General features: G+C 43.6%; 1 protein-coding gene across 2 annotated transcripts in view; it reads left to right on the top strand.

The window, feature by feature from the left end:
* The window catches only part of RAP1A (RAP1A, member of RAS oncogene family), a 221,457-nt gene that overhangs the window by 58,991 nt on the left and 145,233 nt on the right, over positions 1-17,233 (top strand). The window contains exon 3 of one of the 2 annotated variants that reach the window (XM_068269744.1): positions 12,903-13,128. The exons of the other annotated variant lie outside the window; for it this stretch is intronic. The gene's annotated coding sequence lies outside the window, so the exon portion shown is untranslated. The remainder of the gene's footprint in view (positions 1-12,902; positions 13,129-17,233) is intronic. 2 annotated transcript variants of the gene reach the window in all.

Below are 17,233 nucleotides of genomic sequence, written 5' to 3'. Positions count from 1 at the left end.
AAAATCATCAATATTAAAACAATAAAAGGCTTGAACTACTTTAGCTGTGTGTAATGAATCTGAAATATATGAAAGTCTAATGTTTATCAGTACATTACCGAAAATAATGAACGTTCTCACAATATGCTAATTTTTTTAGAAGGACCTGTATATGTGTGTATGTATATATGTATGTATATATCTCTTTCTACATGTGTATGTACAGTATGTGTGTGAAAGCAGCAAGGGTGGTGCTGTACAAGTAGTCTTTGGAGAAAGGGATAGCTGACCAATCCAAGCAGGCTGTGTATAGAACAACCAGTCAATCGCCGGTAAGGTACATCGCTAGCCGTGTTTGGCTGGTTTTTGTATACTGGGTACGACACCTAGTACAGCACCAGTATCCTTACCTGTTTATACAGTGTAGCACCAATACATACAGTATACAATTGTCCCACACTCAAGAGGGGTAGTCTTCTACAGCGAGTATATCACAAAATTTAAATTTTAACTGGAAAAGTTGGGGGTCGTCATTAGCCCAGTCGTCTTAGACGCCAGAATATATGGTTAAAACACACACACACCTACACACCTATATAGCATGATACATAATGATGTGCATAGGATGAGAAATAACAATGAAAAAAGGGAAAAAGGGTGTATGGATAAGCCGAATCCAGAAAACACCTTGGATAAGTGACATAGATCAAAATGATGAAAAAAGTAAGCAGTGCCAAAGCTCTGTATAGAGAACAAACCAAAGATAAGTGTCAACAAAAATCCCATAGAACGAATGTACAGTGACAGTGGGGAAGCAAGAAGACAAGTGTGAGTGCAGAGGAGCGCTTACCAAAGGAAAGAGGAGGAAAAGTACAACACCTAAATCACTATTGCAATTCGCCGCTACAGAGCGGCTCCTTCCAGGCCCGGAATCTGTCATTCACTTATCCATTATGTTTTCTGGATTTGGCTTATCCTTCATCACCCATTTTCCCATTTTTTTTCATTGAGATTTATTTCTCATCCTATGCACATTATTATTTATCATACTATAGCATATTGCACTTTTCAGTAGAAGATCCAGCTGCATCATTACTTATTAATATGCATATTACATTGCACCTTTGGGTACTGATTTGAGCTACTGGAAGTTATTTGAGTTAAAGGTGTTTATATATAATTATTATCACTAGAATCATACTATTATTGATGCATTACTCCTATTGCATCTTGATTTTAAAGGGATACTGTAGGGGGGTCGGGGGAAAATGAGTTGAACTTACCCGGGGCGTCTAATGGTCCCCCGCAGACATTCTGTGTTGGCGCAGCCACTCACCGATTCTCCGGGCCCCGCCTCCAGTTCACTTCTGGAATTTCTGACTTTAAAGTCAGAAAACCACTGCGCCTGCGTTGCCATGTCCTCACTCCCGCTGATGTCACCAGGAGTGTACTGCGCAGACACAGACCATACTGGGCCTGCGCTGTGCGCTCTTGGTGACATCAGCGGGATCGAGGACACATTAACGCAGGCACAGTGGTTTTCAGACTTTAAAGTCTGAAATTCCAGAAGTGAACCGGAGGCGGGGCCGTAGCATCGGTGAGTGGCTGCGCCAACACAGGATGTCTGCGGGGGACCGTTAGAAGCCCCGGGTAAGTTCAACTCATTTTCCCCTGACCCCCCTACAGTATCCCTTTAAGTGTTTTTATGGACTTTTTTTTGTATTCATAACGATTTGATCATTTGTTTCTCCCTGAATTTGAGTGGGGCAGTATGTTTATAGGCTGTTCTTCTTTCCTTTCTTGGTTATAGGAAGGTCATCTACCGTATATACTCGCATATAAGCCGACCCGCGTATAAGCCGAGGTACCCACTTTTTCTTTAAAAAACAGGAAAAAATCATTGACTCGCATATAAGCCCCCTCCCGAGTATAACACCCCACTCCCACACAGTATAAATAGTCAGATGTACCCCATTATGTTGCAACCCCCTCCCCAGTATAAATAGTCAAATACAGGGAACAGTATAGAGTTAGAGACACACCTGCATAGATAAGTGGCTCAGGATGCAAAAATTGCATCTGAATCAGTTGGCCGGTGTATAGATAGCTGTGTCTTGCCTGCTCCCTGTGCACTATCATCAACACAATTAAGCATGCAATGTGAGGTAATGTGCCTGTGACAGGTGCACCCCACTGCTGTGTACCTCCTGTGGCAATACAAAATGGAAGTGTTGCTTAATCAAGGGCCACCTGCTGCAACACACTCAAGTCACTGTACCCCCTTCCCTCCCAGTACCCTCCCGACTAGTTATAGTGCTCCCCGCTGTGTCCGTGCATCCCCGCGGTAAGAGTGTTTGCGGCCAGCACTAGGACTGACCTGAGGTGCAGCAGAGTGAAGAGAGCAACATCGTCATTGCCCCATGTGCACACGCAGTTCCAAACACAGATGCCGTTTCCTCATGGGCTCCTTGCTGTCCCGTGCTGGCTGCGGTGTAGAAGAGCGCGGCCTGCCCACAGTGATTATTCAGTCCGTGCTGGCCGGTGTAGCAGAGCATATTAGAGAGGAGCGGTGTCACGTGTATCTTTGGGGATTCCCTTGCCTCTCTCACCACTCGCTGTCTCATATGACGCCATCTAGTGGCTGCTTGAGACATAGCGAGTGGGACAGGGAGGGAATCCCCAAAGATACACGTGACACCGCTTCTCTCTAATATGCTCTGCTACACCGGCCAGCACGGACTGAATAATCACAGTGGGCAGGCCGCGCTCTTCTACACCGCAGCCAGCACGGGACAGCGGGGAGCCCATGAGGAAACGGCATCTGTGTTTGAAACTGCGTGTGCACATGGGGCAATGACGATGTTGCTCTCTTCACTCTGCTGCACCTCAGGTCAGTCGTCCTAGTGCTGGCCGCAAACACTCTTACCGCGGGGATGCACGGACACAGCGGGGAGCACTATAACTAGTCGGGAGGGCACTGGGGGGGGGACAGAGACTCGCATATAAGCCGAGGGGGGGACTTTTGAGCACTTTTTTTGTGCTCCAAAATTCGGCATATATGCGAGTATATACGGTAATTGGTATTCAGATCTTACAGCTGTCAATGTTAACACTCTTTTAATGTTCACAAATTATTCCATTTGTTCACTCTGTGTTAATACTGCTACTTATTGAAATAGGAAAACAGCTTGCTAGATCTAAAGACTGCAAAGGGCTCTTTCACACAGAGGCTTAACTGTGTGCTTGTTGGACAGTTAAAGTGGATCCGAGATAAACTTTTATTCATTGCATAATTGTGTTCCTTTCATATAGTTTGAAGGCATTCCTCAAGCCAAATACTTTTTTTTGTTTTTTTGTTTTAAGACTCTAATTCCCTATAAACTAAACAAGCCTCGCCCACAGCTTTTCACAGTGCCTTGGCACTGTAGCAAGGGATTATGGGAGCTCAGTCTGGGCAGGAGGAGGAGGAGGTTACTAGCCATTGATTTCAGAGACAGAGGAGGAGAGGGGACTGAATGTACACACAGGGAAGCTGATAGCATCTCCAGCCCTCAACCTGTGACAAACAGAACATGGCTGCCCTCTTGTATCACAGGAATAAATAATCATAAACTTTTGAAGCTGTTTGCAACTAGATATGCTGTGTAAACTATCTAAACTTTAGATACGATATATAGACACGTTATTTGTTATAGTTAGTTTTTCATCTCTGATCTGCTTTAAGCTTCCCTGCTGCTGGCCCGAGTGCCGTTCTGCTGCAATTGCATGCAAACAGATTGCAGCGTTTGTAACTCCTGTGCATTTGACATGTGGTGGAGTTATCCAGTATCAGGTAGGAAGCAAAAAAAAAACCCCCAAAAAACCCCACATGTCTTCGTTTGAGCCTGGCTGCTCTAAGGTGTGATTTCCCCCAATTCTGGCCACCGTCCCAATGTATTCTGGTGGTTTGGGTTGCGGCATTATTGGAGTCCTGTGGACCTTTAATTTGCATATATTCAGCAGTGGTGCCTGGGAGACATCTCGAGCTCACTCCAACCTGAATTATCGCAAATTCTTTCTGTTTTAGGAAAGCAAACTTTTGTTTTTCTTCATAGTGGACAGGTGGTTCTGCCCAGGGTCCTGAGGTATGCAGGAGGTGAACATCTGTTGAAATGAACCAATCTAGTCTTCCTTATCTTTGGTTGGCAGAACATGCTGCAACTCATCCTTCTGTTGCAGTGCGATGGGATAAAGTTGTTGTAGACACACTTTCCCACGCTAGGGTGAGTGGCTACAGTGCAAGGAGTGGTAGGGTGTTTCACAGGACCTTTAACCACTTGAGGACTGCAGTGCTAAAGACCAGGCCATTTTTTACAATTCAGACCACTGCAGCTATAACGGTTTATTGCTCAGTCATACAACTTACCACCCAAACAAATTTTTCCTCCTTTTCTTCTCACTAACACAGCTTTCTTTTGGTGCTATTTGCTGCTGCAATTTTTAGTTTTTATTATATTCATAAAAAGACAGGAATTTTGTCAAATTTTTTTTCAGCTTTCTGTGGTAAAATTTTTCAAATAAAGTAACATTTCTATACAAGTTTTTCGTTCAAATGTATTGTGCTACATGTCTTTGATAAAAAAAAAAAAAAAACACCCAATAAGTGTATATTTATTGGTTTGGGTAAAAGTTATAGCGTTTACAAACTACGGTGCAAAAAAGTGAATTTGCGCTATTTGAAGCAGCTCTGACTTTTCTGAGCACCTGTCATGTTTCTTGAGGTGCTAGAATGCCAGGATAGTAAAAATACCCCCAAATGACCCCATTTTGGAAAGAAGACACCCCAAGGTATTGGCTGAGGTGCATGGTGAGTTCAGAACAGATTTTATTTTTTTTGTCACAAGTTAGCAGAAAATGACACTTTGTGACAAAATGTTGTTTTTTTTTTTTTAAAAGAGGGTTTCCATTTCTGCTAACTAGTTACAAAAAAAAAAAAAGAAAAATTGCCACGGACTCACCGTGCCCCTCAGTGAATACCTTGGGGCGTCTACTTTCCAAAATTGGGTCACTTGCAGGGTACTTCTATTGCCCTGGCATTTGGGGGGGGGGGGGGGGCGCTAAATTGTGAGCACCCCTGTAAAGACTAAAGGTGCTCATTGGACTTTGGGCCCCTTTGCGCAGCTAGGCAGCGAAAAAAGTGTCACATGTGGTATCGCCGTACTCAGAAGAAGTAGTATAATGTGCTGTGGGGTGTCTTCACACATACCCATGCTGCGTGGGAGAAATATCTCTGTAAAGCACAACGTTTTCCATTTTTTTTTTTACACTAAATTGTCCATTTACAGAGATCTTTCTCCCACCCAGCATGGGTATGTGTAAAAATTCACCCCAAAACACATTTATACTACTTCTCCTGAGTATGGCGATAGCACACGTGTGACACTTTTTTTTTTTTGCAGCCTAGCTGTGCAAAGGGGCCCAGAGTCCAATGAGTACCTTTAGGATTTTACAGGTCAATTTTACTCATTTGTTTTCCAGACTACACCTCACGGTTTAGGGCCCCTAAAATGCCAGAGCAGTATAGGAACCCCGCAAGTGACCCCATTTTGGAAAGAGGACACCCCAAGGTATTCCGTGAGGAGTATGGTGAGTTCATAGATTTTATTTTTTGTCACAAGTTAGTGGAAATGGATTTTTTTTTTCCTCACAAAGTGTCATTTTCCACTAACTTGTGACAAAAAAATCAAATCTTCTACGAGCTCACCATACCTCTCACAGAATACCTTGGGGTGTCTTCTTTCCAAAATGGGGTCACTTGTGGCTGCCCTGGAATTTTTGTCACTGCTCTGGAATTTTAGGGGCCTCAAACCATGAGGAGTAGTCTGGAAAACAAATAATTAAAATTGACCTGTGAAATCCTAAAGGTACTTATTGGACTTTGGGCCCCTTCGCACAGCTAGGCTGCAAAAAAAAGTGTCACACATGTGGTATTGCTGTACTCAGGAGAAGTAGTATAATGTGTTTTGGGGTGTCTTTTCACACATACCCATGCTGGGTGGGAGAAATATCTCTGCAAAGGACAATTTAGTGTAAAAAAAAAAATTGTCCTTTACAGATATTTCTCTCACCCAGCATGGGTATGTGTGAAAAGACACCGCAAAACACATTATACTACTTCTCCTGAGTACAGCGATATCACATGAGTGACACTTTTTTGCAGCCTAGCTGTGCAAAGGGGCCCAAAGTCCAATGAGCACCGTTAGGCTTTACAGGGGTGCTCACAATTTAGGCCCCCCCCCCCAAACAATGCCAGGGCAGTAAAAACACCCCAGAAATGACCCCATTTTGGAAAGAGACCCCACAGTATTCCACGAGTGGCATAATGAGTTCATATAAAAGTTTATTTTTTGTCACAAGTTAGCGGAAAATTACACTTTGTGAGAAAAAAATTCAATTTCTGCTAACTTGTGACAAAAAAAAACTTCTATGAACTCACCATGCCCCTCAGCAAATACCTTGAGGTGTCTTCTTACCAAAATGAGGTCATTTATGGGGTCTGTCTTGGCATTTCAGCGTCTCCACAATCATTACATGTATGGCCAGCATTAGCAGTTTTACTCCTTATATTGGGCAAACTGGTGATTAATTTTTTTTTTTTTTTTTTCCATAAAAAGGAAAAATGAACAGCAAAGATTCTCACATTCGCATTGATCAATGTGGATGGAAAAAATATCTGCCGTAATATGTGAAAAAAAGAAAGTGGCATGGCGTTTGCCAGGACGTAGGAGCACCACCCACAAAATTTTCCAAACCCACTTTGCTCCTATGCCCTGGCAAACCCGATTAATCCATTCACATCGATCGATGTGGATGAAAAAACCTTTGTCAGTTTTGATACAAAGTGCTTGCCAAAGCATAGGAACTCCAACACCGCCCCTCAAATCATATGCCTTGGCAAACGTATCTTACTGCGGAGGAGAAATCTCATCCTGCAGCGCTGCATGCACTGACTTGTGTGTAATCTGACAGACGCGCAATGCTTCTGTCAGGATGCACCATCAGTGCTGCAGCTGGTTGGTTGATCGGTCGGTCACTCGGTCGTTCCACCTGGAAGGGTAAAGGATGGTAAAAGAGAAAGTGCGAGAAAAGAAAGAAAGAGAAAAAAAAAAGCAAGCAGCAATGCAATAAATTCATTACCATTAACTTTGATAAACTTTATTAAACATTATAACCAAACATTAACATTTGGAACTTTAACTTTTTTTGGGTCTCTCGAAAGCTGATGTCTGGTTTCACACTGCATATTGGCGTATCCGGTCCCGCCCGCCAAAAACAGACCTTCAGGGAATATTGCGTTAGTACATGGTATTATTCCCTGTCTGGCAAGGAAATGAGCAGCGCTACTTAAAAACAGATAAGTGACTACCTGCAAGAGAGTGCAAGCCTCACTTGTGGGGTTAAATACACACCTAGCATACACATGACCTGTCTACCACTGGAGGATGTTGGTTTCCTGTAACAGCTTGCATGGAACTTAAGTACTCGTTAAGTACTCGATTGGAGGACATTCGGAGGCGGCCTGGTGATGCCCTGATCCACCTTTTGCACAATTTTCAATTTTACTTGGTGGCGCACCCAGGCTATGCATATGCATAGGTTAGGATTTAGTTAGTGTTAGGTCCCCTCCCATCGAGGATGATTTCTCCACAGTGGGAGGGATGAGTACTTAAAAAGTTGCATGCAAGCTGTTACAGGAAACCAACACCCTGCAGTGGTAGACAGGTCATGTGTATGCTAGGTGTGTATTTTACCCCACAAGTGGGGCTTGCACTCTCTTGCAGGTAGGCACTTATCTTTTTTTAAGTAGCGCTGCTCATTTCCTTGCCATGTACTAATTTAATTCATTTTTGGTCAGCTGCTCCCACTTAACAGCCTTGCTTTGGTGTATATGCAGAGCTTCTGTTTGGGATCAAGGTGCGTTTTGCAGTTTCTGGGGGACTCAGCGCACCTCTGATTGGAGGCCATTTGGAGGCAACGCATCGCGCCAGTGTGAAAAAGCTTTGAGAGACCTTTGTGTGCCTACTCGGTGTCTCTCGTTCCCTACTCTAATAGCGTACCTGCTCATGGTAGTTCTTGAAACAGTCCCCTACGCATAGGGCAGGCTGGTCAGGACAGTAGGGACAATAAAAAGTGGTCACTCCTTATTCCAGCCGTGCTGCAGACACGACAACATTTTCTTGGGGAACGGAGAGATGGGGTACCTGGAAAGACATACGGGTGTCTTTCATGTAGCCGGCTAACTACATTTTGGGTTTGGGTCACGGCTCCTTCTGGATACAGGAGTTCCGAAATGATCTCTTCCTGAAATTTAAGGAAGGACCCTTTAGTTCTCCCAGCCTTACTGTAGAGAACAAAACTGTTATACATTGCCAACTGAATCAAATAAACAGACACTTTCTTATACCAGCGTCTGGTTCTGCGGGAAACCAAATAGGAAGCCAACATCTGGTCGTTGAAGCTCACCCCTCCCATATTAAAGTTATATTCGTGGACGGCGAGGGTTTTTTCAAAAACCTCAGTTGCTCGTTGAATTTGGACTGCCGTGTCTGCTTGAATGGTGGACAGAAGGTAAATGTCCCTCTTGTTCTTCCATTTCACCGCGAGCAGGTTTTCGCTACACAAGGCAACCCTCTCCCCCCGTGCAAGTCTGGTACTAGTGAGCCATTGGGGGAAGCCCCGGCGACTAGGCCGCACGGTGCCACAGCAGCAAATTCCAAGTAGCTGTAAATGCTGATGGAGGGCCAAGCTTGTGTAGTAATTGTCCACGTAAAGATGGTACCCCTTCTGGAACAAGGGTGACACCAAGTCCCAAACAATCTTGCCACTGCTCCCCAGGTAGTCAGGTCATCTGACCGGCTCCAATTTTGATTCTCTTCCCTCATAGACCCTAAAACGATATGTATAGCCTGTGGCCCTGTCACAGAACTTATACAGCTTGACTCCATACTGGGTGTGCTTGCTTGGAATATACTGCTTAATGCCAAGGTGCCCGGTAAAATGTACAAGGGACTCGTCTATGCAGATGTTCTGTTCAGGGTAGTAAGCATCTGCAAATTTGCATGACAGGTGGTCTATGAGGGGCCGAATTTTGTGGAGCCGGTTATGACTTATTATTATTATTATTATTATTATTATTTAGTATTTATATAGCACCAACATCTTCCGCAGCGCTGTACAGAGTATATATTGTCACTAACTGTCCCTCAAAGGAGCTCACAATCCAGTCGCTACCATAGTCATGTCTATATTGTGTAGTGTATGTATTGTAGTCTAGGGACAATTTTGGGTGGGCCAATTAACTTATCTGTGTTTTTGGGATGTGGGAGGGAACCGGAGTGCCCGGAGGAAACCCACGCAGACTGTGGGAGAACATACAAACTCCTTGCAGATGTTGACCTGGCTGGGATTTGAACCAGTGACCCAGCGTTGCAAGGCAACAGCGCTAACCACTATGCCACTGTGCTGCACAGGTTGTATTGTCACTGAAGTGCAGGAAGCGCAGGACATGGCAGCAGAGTACATGGACATGTGATGTATTGGGTGCATAGACCAATAGGACCGCAATACATTTTTTTTTTTTTTTTTTTTAGTGAGACCCATGTTGAGAAGGTCCAAAAAGATTTTAATTTTGGAAACTGTGACCGGTTTCCACCGAAAAGGCTGGGCATGGTAGCTGTTCGGATTTGCGGTAATACATTGTTTGGCGTTACGGTTGGTCTCTGCCACGACTAAGTTGTAGAGATCCTCGGTGAAGATCAGATGAAAAGCGTCTAGGGCCGATCCTAGATGATCTGTCTCCACCTGACGGTTTCACTGCCTACAGCAATGCATTTGAAGCTCTTGATTGCCACATAAAATGGCCTTGAGTTTGACACCTGTACTTTAGGCAGATAAACCTGTTTAACCCCCTTGCCGTTCCAATTCTGACGGCAAGGGGGCAGCGCAGCACTTTTTTTTAATTTTTTTTTTTTTTTTTTTAAATCATGTAGCGAGCCCAGGGCTCGCTACATGATAGCCGCTGACAAGCAGCATCCCCCTACCCACTCTCGCCTTCGGCGATCAGAGTAAGCAGGAAATCCCGTTCAGAGCGGGATTTCCTGCTGGGCTTCCCCGGTCGCCATGGCGACGGGACGGGATGACTTCACCGACGGCATGGACGTCGGGACGTCACAGGGAATCCCGATCCACCCATCAGCGCTGCCTGGCACTGATTGGCCAGGCTGCGCAAGGGGTCTGGAAGGGGGGGGGGGACGCGCCGGGTAGCGGCGATCGGAATATGCACGCAGCTAGCAAAGTGCTAGCGGCGTGCAGTGAAAAAAAAATTTTGAAAATCGGCCCAGCGCTGCCGGAGAAATCCTTCTGCGCAGGTTACCCCGAGCTGAGCTCGGGATAACAGGCAAGAAGGTTAATTAGTTCTCATCAGCAATGGTGAATAGACTGCAGGAGAGCTCTGCCAAGGCAGATTTCCATATAGTAAACAGTGAGAAAGGCGATACGCTTGACTGTTTCCATGCGTGTTTTTTGCACAGAAAAACTGATTTAAACTGAGAACTCAAGGTAATTAATGGGCTAGTTCACACTTGGGGCTTGATTCACTAAATCGTGATAGGACCAATATCGCACATTATCAAAGTGATCACCGCTATCAAAGTTAACACGCCTTATCAGAGTAGCATAGCAAGCGCTACGAACCCGCAGGGGCTCAGGGCAGGAAGAGTGCCATTGCCAATTAGCAGGCATAAGTTCATAGCACTTGCTATGCTACTCTGATAAGGGGCTTGATTCACTAAACTGTGATAACTGATATCATAGCCGCGCTAGCATTTTGCGCGCGTTAAAACGTGCCTAATTTTTCCATGCACAAACGGGAATTTCGCGTAAAAATTCAAAATGAAAATCGATGTTGGCACGCAAAGGGCTTAATTCACTAAACCGTGATAACTTGTATCACGGCCGTTTTTGAGAATTTTCACGCAAAAAGTCGCGTTTTCACACAAATTCGCGATGGCGTACAAAATTTCAAGTTTTTGCGCAAAAATGTGCGATCGCGCGAAAACATGAAAACTGCCATGATGAGTTATCACGGTTTAGTGAATCAAGCCTGAAAAACGTTACGCGCAATTTTAATGCACGCAAAACGCTAGCACGGCCGTGATATCAATTATCACGGTTTAGTGAATCAAGCCCTTAATGCGTTTTTTTCGCACGCACACAAAAACTGACATCCTGCAGGATAAGTCTGCATATTTTGTCAGTTTTCTGTATCAATTACATTTAAAAAGCGTGCATTTTTCTGCATACAAAAACACATGGTGTGCAGAAAACTGAAATACAAGTGTGCCCCCTGCCTTAGGGCTCTTTCACACTAGAGGCTACGGTAGAAAAGGCTAAAATGCTGCCTTTTGCTGTCAGCGGTTTGGTGCGTTTAAGGTGTTTTTATGCTTTTCAACGCCAATACCTTTTTTTTAAATTATTATTGAATCTCTGGTTGAACTCGATGGACAGATGTCTTTTTTTTCAACCCAAATAACCATGTAAACATGGGGATTTTTTTCAGCGATTTTTTTTTCTTTCTTTTTTTTTTTTTTTTTTTTTTTTACGTTTTAAAAAAGCTGTAGTTTGTGGTTTCCATTGACTATCATTGAAACGCGAAATGCCACTGTCGGCACTGAAAAAGCGACGGGGAGCTTCAAAACGCAACGCTCAAAAACACGGTGTTCAGAGTGAAAGGTAAAATGAAAGTCTGTGGACTTTCATCTTACCATGGAAAACACAAACTATGGGCGTGGCGGTAAAACGCCGAAAAAGGCCTCTAGTGTGAAAGAGCCCTAATGGCTCATACACACAGGTTACAACTGTCGCCGCAAACACGTGGCACGCACGTGTTGCGGCGACAGGTCCCCCGTGTGTATAACGCGCGTGCCACAAACAGTCGCTAGTTTGGCCACGCCAATCGCCTGGTGACAGCTCTATCGCCGGCACCAGCTGTCGCCGCAACTGTCGCTAGTCCGCCGTGTGTATGCGGACTAGCGACACCAACCCACTTACCATGGGCGTAGCTTCCAGCGGGGGGAGGAACCTTCGGCGACAGCTTCCGCTGCATCTCTGTGCGCCGTGTGTACGGCTGCTGCACAGAGGGTCCTGTCGACGAGCTGTCGCTGCTTTTTTGGGGGGAGGGGCTTAAGACTTAACTTTTTCAGTGCCTTCTGCAGAAGTTAAAGGCACAGTGAAGTGACCAAGTAAAATATGTGTTTTTTTTTTTTTTTTTTTTTTTTTTTTATGTTTTTATAGAGCTGAGGGGGATCTGAGTTATATTCCACTTTAAGAAGAAGAAATTTGGTGTAAGACGGAATAAAGTGTTGCCATTATGCCTTTAGCATGCTGGCAATGGCTCTCAGGCAGTTAGTCGCTGATTAAGTGCATGCATTGCTTGGAGGCAGAATAAACATTAGAATTAAGATCTTCATTGCAGGCTCTGGGATTCTCCTTATTTGCCAGGGAGAAATGGTAGAGAGCAGTATTTGAAGCTACAGACTGAGTTTGGACAGATTTCCATAAAAAGGCATAACACTGCAGAGCAGAGGCATATAGAGGGCTTACTTGGAACAGTGCAATGGGGTTTACACATGTGTCCTAAGAAGTAATTGAAAGCAATTTATCAGGCACCTGACACCAATTCATCAGAATAAAACTTACGGATTTCTTTTGTATTTAACCATGTGTCTTATCTATTGATGTATAACTTTTTCCTATTTAAAAAGGTAATTACTTATTCTTCTCAATAAATACCAAATGTAAGGGTCCATTTCCACTGTTGTGGAATACGCAATAAGCTGGATGGGGAGAATATATAAATAAATATTTTATATATTTATATTTTACAGCATTGTGCCCCCGATGTCTTTGCTAAAGCGGACCTAAATTATGCATGTCCCTGCCTCTTTAGCAGTAAAATGTGTCCATTTAACAGTGGTGGGTACATAATGTACTGTACTATGCATACACGGGACATCTCTGCCTACCTACTGGATTGCCAGAGCCCAATCTCCGTCCGCTAAGAGGAATACATGCGTATAACGGCTGTTCTGGACAAACAGCCCACCAATCCAGGTGAGACCCCTCCACTTGGACAGTCCCCTTTAAACTGCTGCACACTGTGGTTTTCTGTTTTCTTGTTGTTCTGTAAGCAGCACGCGTGTGGGGAACATCACTGGATCTCACTGCCTTAACTGGGAATTTCCAGCCCCACAATTGTATCCATTTTGCTAGCATAGCACTTTGTAGCTCACACTGAGGCTAGATCTCCACTTGACAGACTCCAGTGGCCCATGGGACAGTTGCCTTTCCACAGTAGGCTTTTTTGGAAATGCATCAGTTCTCCTGGAAAAATCGTGAACCGCAAACTACAACTGATACGTTGCAGGCTGGCAAGTGTGAACAGAACCTATTTACAGTAAACCCCCATTATCCAGAACTCTGTTAACCAGAAGTCTCAAGCAACCAGAAAAAATTCTGCCCTTGGAGGATGCATAAATCTACTTTTACACATCTTAATACATTGCATACAAATCCACAGCGCTTGGTACTCAGATCGGCATCTGCAGTAACCCCACAGTGCTCAAAAGCATATTTCCACAGTGACCATCACCAGAAATAAATCGAGAAAGGTCACTTCTCCATTCAAGCATCATATAAACATTTATTAGAAGCTGAATCTACATCACATATACAATGACTTACTTCCAGGGTCCTTTTGACAGGGACCCTTAGTAGTTAAAAGCATATAGTGTAACCCAGAACACATTTAAAATCCAAAAAACGATCTCATATAAATTGCCCATTCTCCAGTTCCTACCGGTTTCGGCCTTGCGCCGTCATCAGGGATGTTCTTATATGAGATCGTTTTTTGGATTTTAAATGTGTACTGGGTTACACTATATGCTTTTAACTACTAAGGGTCCCTGTTAAAAGGACCCTGGAAGTAAGTCATTGTATATGTGATGTAGATTCAGCTTCTAATAAATGTTTATATGATTCTTGGATGGCGAAGTGACCTTTCTCGATTTATTTCTGTTGATGATCACTGTGGAAATATGCTTTTGAGCACTGTGGGGATACTGCAGATGCCTATCTGAGTACCAAGCGCTGTGGATTTGTATGCAATTTTTCTTGGAACTGATTGTGGATGTGGTTGATCCTGAGCAGCTGGTGGAACATACATATTAGATAAAGTTTGGATCAGCGCCTGTATATACTACAAAATACGTGACATCTTAATACATGAATCACTTTATCCACCACTACAGTATATCTATTTCCTCTGTGACTTCATCTAAGCCACGAGGATGTAGATATACGTCATGTAGCTGAAGCACAGCTGTGCACGATTGGGCATTGCTCCTGTGCACACCTCTGGAACTATCTGCTGCAGCACTAATTGGTGAAAAGAAATAAGTTCCTTGAGCCAATAAGATTTTTTTTTTTTTTACCATTAAAATGCTTTTTATTGCTCAGTTCATAGTGAAAAATACCCACTGTAGCATTTTCAGTTGCAAATATTGTCACCATAAATTGTGACAGGAACATAACGTTTTGTGATAAACTGTTGAAATAGCCAAACAAAATTTGTGTTTTTTAATCACCAGTAGCACTTTTTATGTTTAAACTAGAATTGGTAAAACTGAGAAAATGTTTTTCCATTTTTTTTTTCTTTTTCTTCTTTTTTTCCACCCATTAAATTGCCTAGGAAACAAAATTGTTTGAGGGAAAAATGCTATACAATGAAAGCCTAAGTTGTCTTTAAAAAAATATATATATTTCATTAAGGTGCCAAAAGTATGGATAAAGTTATTGCTGATTAAATAGGGGCATAGCGGAAATGTCAAAAGTGCTCTGCTCCATAAGGGGGAAACAAGGTCTAGATGCGAAGTGGTTAATAAAATAAATCTGTTGCATTAAGTCTGTCCTTTGTCCTAACTTTTTCAATTAATGTATTTCAACATTACTACAGAGTTTATGGTACGTATGCAGTGTGGAATATTATTTTTTTAGCTAGGCCTATTTTTAACACTCTCTCATGCAACCAGCAATTACATTTATCTGGTATCAGCCGATCTCTGTTGGTGCCAGATAATGGGGGTTTTACTGTATAAAATAGGATCCGTTTACGGTCAGTCTTAGCCTAGGCTGTTTATTATGCAGAATAAACACTTGTAAGGCGTGGAACATGCCAATATACAGCTATATAGCTATAGGATGTGTTTCTAATGCTGAAACCAGGATATTTAATGGAAAAGTATAGTTCACATTGAAGTGAATAATTTACTGCATTGTATATATTGTTACTGTTCCTGTTTAATGTTATCCGAGCCTTATGACAGATGCTGATTTATTGCTCCATATTTCCAAATACTTTAAGGCTGAGAAATTAGCAGACCATAATGCCTAGTACACACCATGCAATTTTGTACCCACTCATTATGTACTTGCCATTTTTAAAGGTGACCAAATCTAGCGATTTTTGCTGCCCAATCGACCGTCCGATTTGATAATTTTATCAAATTGTATGGAAATCAGTGCCGCAACAAGCGGGCCGAAATTGGATGAATGCATCAATCAAGCAAACTATCTGTCTATCAGGTGCACGGCTGATAGATAAACTATCTATGTCTAACGGCGTGCCAATTTCCCGCCAAATGTTAATGTGGTCCCAATTACTTTGGGTCAGGTAAGTGCCTCCAAGACGTCCACATGGGTCATCCATAGGTCTCCAGGTTAGAGACAGGTACTAGAGGGCGCTAATTACTTTGTCTGTTAGTATCAACTGTTTTGTATGTATATAGCAAACCTAGTACAAGAACACATTTAGGCTGTGATTAATTGGTAGTGCACGGATACATATTTTAAAAAATGAATAAATAGCTTTCTTTCTACCTGAATTACCTCTAGATTTGGCAAAATGTCTAATTAAAGTAGACCTGAAATTGTGGAAACATGCACACTGTAATATTTAATTGGTTATTTCCAATTTCACCGATTAACAAATAATTGTGCAGACCCGGATTTCTGACTGCATACCTAGTTGTTGCAGCTTCATACTGTAACTAGAAACACATGAAGCTGGAAGTTCATCATGGAATCCATCATGGAATCTAGGCACTAAATGTTTGTTTAAAGAAATGAAGGTGGCACCCTTCACTTTCTTATGTTTTGTTTGTTATCCAAACATTCTGTTTTGTAAATTGCCTTTGCAAGCTGCTAAAATGCTAAATCGGGGGGGCGCATGCGCGGCGCCAGCGAGATCGGATGCAGGTCTGCTGAGCTCCGTGCCTGAGTGAGAGAAATGAGGATTTATTAACGCCAACTAGACCTCACAGCCAGCTAACTTAAGCAAAGATTGAACCCGGGATATGTCCACGCGTAAGCGGACCAGGAAGGGAAAGAAAAACAGCTCCCAGGAAGAAACTATACCAGAGCTTATAGCCCGCCGCGCGAAGAACTAGGCCTCAAAGATGGCCACCGCAGCATCGGAGCAGACGCCCAGCGGCTCAACTGAATCCTCTCCCCAGTCGACCAGAAGCTCCCCGAGTAGCATCACAGCCCCCAAACAGGACAATTCAGCTCTCCTTAACTCAATACAAAAGATGCTAAAGAGAGAGCTTGACAGCGCAGTAGCAACTATTAACAACAATATACGAGACTTGGGGGATCGGGTCCATGTGATCGAGCAGAGGTTGGACTCATTTGCAGACGCACTGGCCGAAGACAAGAAGCGCCTGGATACCCATGATCAGAGGCTAGATGCGCTTGAGGCAAGGCAAGAGGACCAGGAAAACAGGGCCCGTAGATCCAACATACGGATACGAGGCCTACCCGAATCCTTTACGGACCTCAGCACAGTTGCAGTTAACTTATTCTCGGCCATCCTGCCTCAGGTAGAGCAATCTATGTTTAGACTGGACAGAATACACAGGGCTCTGGGCAGGCCGCGAAATCCTGATCTACCTCGAGACGTAATCTTGAAATTTCACTATTACGAAACTAAAGAACAACTAATGCTGGCCGCCTGAAACCTGACCTCCCTGCCGGGAGTCCCCGGATCAGTACAGCTCTATGCAGATTTATCGCCGCTGACTTTACAAAAACGGAGAGCCTTCCGGCCGATTGCACAAGCGCTGCTTGCGGAGGACATTCGTTATAAATGGGGATTCCCGTG

This window comes from Hyperolius riggenbachi, chromosome 2 (assembly GCF_040937935.1).
Source record: "Hyperolius riggenbachi isolate aHypRig1 chromosome 2, aHypRig1.pri, whole genome shotgun sequence".
Taxonomy (NCBI): domain Eukaryota; kingdom Metazoa; phylum Chordata; class Amphibia; order Anura; family Hyperoliidae; genus Hyperolius; species Hyperolius riggenbachi.
Note: the sequence above shows the minus strand (reverse complement) of the source record. Positions and strands in the feature narration are given on the sequence as shown.